The following is a 2983-nucleotide window of genomic DNA, read 5'->3' on the forward strand; positions in this document are numbered from 1 at the left end:
ACTCCTTAACATTTGTTTTTCATATGATACAACTGTATGAAAGTAGACTGTTATTGGTAATAAGTGGTCGTTGCACGGCTTCAGTGACATGTTACAAAATCTGTTTTTTTTCATATGATACAACTAGTTCATGCATGATTTTGAACAACTATTAACTATTGACTATGACATACAAAGTTCTTTAGCTACTCAAAAGTTTAGCTCCAAACAAAAATAATCATCTTAAAACTTACCAAAAATCCTTGCAAGAACAAGACCCATCCACAAAGTGATGAAACCGACTATTATCTCTAAGAATAATCTCTCTCCCTTCAACTTTAGACATCAACTTAATTGCAGAATAACAATCAACACAAACTCTTAAATTCTTCTTCACAATAATTGGTTTCCTAATTGGCATCCTTATAAGTGCATACGCTATAGCAATCCTCTCACTATGATGATTCAAAACCTTCACCTTCATATCATAAACCAAATCAAATGGAACATATTCAACATCAGGAACATATCCAACTTCAGTTATCTTCCTCAAAAGCTCATGAAGTTTCAAATCAATCTCCTTTTTATCCCCATGACACAAATCTTCAACTCCAAAAACATGAACTCTCTTATCAACATCAACCCAACTACACTAGTACACCCCTTAAGTTTTTTCACATTTTTATCTTTCATCATCTTTCTAACACTTTTCACATCCTCCCATTGTTGTTCTTTTGCGTATATATTCGAAAGTAAAACATGGGCCCCACTGTTTAAAGGGTCAATAATCTTTAAACTTTTGGATGCAAGCTCTCCCCTTTCTTTATCACCATATTTTCTACAAGAAGTTAAAAAAGAACACCATGTGTATGCGTTTGCCTCAAATGGCATACCTTTTATAAAATTTTCAGCTTCTTTAAGCTTCCCTGATCTTCCCAATAAGTCAATAACACAAGAGTAATGTTCTGATTTAGGTTTTACACCATAGATTGATTCCATGGAGTTGAAGTAGCTTAATCCTTCTGTTAATAACCCCGAATGGCTACATGCGTTTAAAAGATTTATAAATGTGATTGAATTTGGTTTAATGTCATGCAATAACATCTTTACAAATACATCTATAGCTTTGTTCCCAAATCCATGGTGAGCAAACACACCAATCAATGAATTCCATGTGTACTCATTTGGTTTAGAGATTTTGTCAAATGCTTGAAGTGAATGATCAAGCAAACCACATTTCCCATACATGTCAACAATGATGGAAGAAACAAAAGGGTCTTGATCAAGATTGTATTTTAACACTAGGGCATGAAGTTGAACCCCTTGTTCAAGAGTGGCAGGATTAGCACAAGCTTTGATTAAGCTAGAAAATGTGAACTCATTAGGCTCAATTCTTTGTCTTTTTAGCTCAATGAAAATAATGAATGCCTTTTCGATTTGATCAGATTCAACAAATCCATCAATCAAAGAAATATAGGAAATGATATTTGTACCTTTAGAGTTGATGTTGAGCAACTGTGAGCCACTAACCATGTCTCCTACTTTACAATACATGTCCATAAGTGCATTGCTAACAGAATTATGTTGTTCAAATCCCAATTTTGTAACAAAGGAATGAAGAGATCTTCCAATGTTATATGCATTTAAAGGTCCACAAGCACAAAGTGTACTACAAACAAGATGTTGATTGATTGTAACATCTTCAATCAACATCTTCTTAAAAGAAACCAATGCTTCTTCGTTATAACCATTTTTTGCATACCCATTAATCATTGAGTTCCATGAAACTTCATCTTTAGAAGGCATCTCCTCAAAAACCATACAAGCCTCAATGATAGACCCACATTTTGAGTACATGTCTGCTAAATTACAACCAACAAAAGCTCATAACTAAACCCAACCTTAAGAGCAAGACAATGGATTTGAGTCCCAATTTGGACTGATTTGAGAGACGAGCAACCTTGAATCACACTGGAAAATGCAGACTGGTATGGGCTTTCACCGGAGTCCCATATTCCACAAAATGTGGTAATTGCTTTTGTGAACTTAGAGTTCTGAGAAAACGCAGAGATCATAGCAGTCCAGGATACCATGTTTCTTTGAGGCATTTCATCGAACAGCCTATGGGCGTATCCGAGTTGACCGCATCTTGTATACATTGACAGGAGATGATGATGGGTAACCAGAGGTGATGAGTTGCGCATGAAGTAGCTTTCCATTAGATAGCTGTTTGGATTAGGCGTAGGTTTGTATAATGTGCGCCAAGTTATTCGAGTGTTTTTGCAAGTGTTTGGTTAACATTCCAAATGTCATAACAAATTCCGCCTCTCACCTCTTCCCAGATCGCTCTGCCGTCGCCCGCCTATCCTTCTCGTCGCCGTCTCCATAAACTATCAGTCAAAAGAATGATATAATCATCTCTATTTCTCATATGCAACTGAAACAACTTGTACTTGGCAGAACAGTAAGTAACTTTTATGTTTCAAATTACAATTCATTTCACCCAATAAAAGACTTTAATATGTATTTTTTTTCTTAAAAACTTTTTATCTATAAAATATTAACTATAATATATTTAATTATTTTTTAATAGTTGTTTATAAAATTTAATATACGATTAAATAATTAGTTTTTGGTTTCTTAAATAAAGTTGACCAATATTCTAATTATACATGTTTTTAATATGTTTTGAGTCTTGAAAATCGATTTGTAAAAACTGATCCAACTGAATTATAATTTGGTTGGATCAGATGGAATTTGAATTTAGTTTTGATTATTCGGATCCATAATTTGGAAACCAAAATATATTTAGATTCACTTGATTGGATCGGTTCAAATTGATCCATCCAAACGAACATCTCTAAGTTTAGCGGGTTAGTGAAACGATCAAGCCCTGAAAGCTTATGCATTGGCTGCTTGCAACTTATGTTTGTATATTTGTACCATAGTATGTGGGTCGAGAGAGATAAATTTCTTAAGTGTTTAAGATTAAGAGAGGTAAAAG

At 34.1% G+C, this 2983-nt stretch overlaps 1 pseudogene; it reads right to left on the bottom strand.

Annotated features, from left to right (window-relative positions):
* Nucleotides 1–229: 229 nt before the first annotated feature.
* On the bottom strand, nucleotides 230–2292 carry LOC145070507 (putative pentatricopeptide repeat-containing protein At5g52630 pseudogene; annotated as a pseudogene).
* Between the last annotated feature and the right edge of the window lie 691 nt (nucleotides 2293–2983).

The sequence above is a fragment of the Lactuca serriola genome, chromosome 8 (assembly GCF_051521515.1).
Source record: "Lactuca serriola cultivar US96UC23 chromosome 8, Lser_US96UC23_V15, whole genome shotgun sequence".
NCBI lineage: Eukaryota > Viridiplantae > Streptophyta > Magnoliopsida > Asterales > Asteraceae > Lactuca > Lactuca serriola.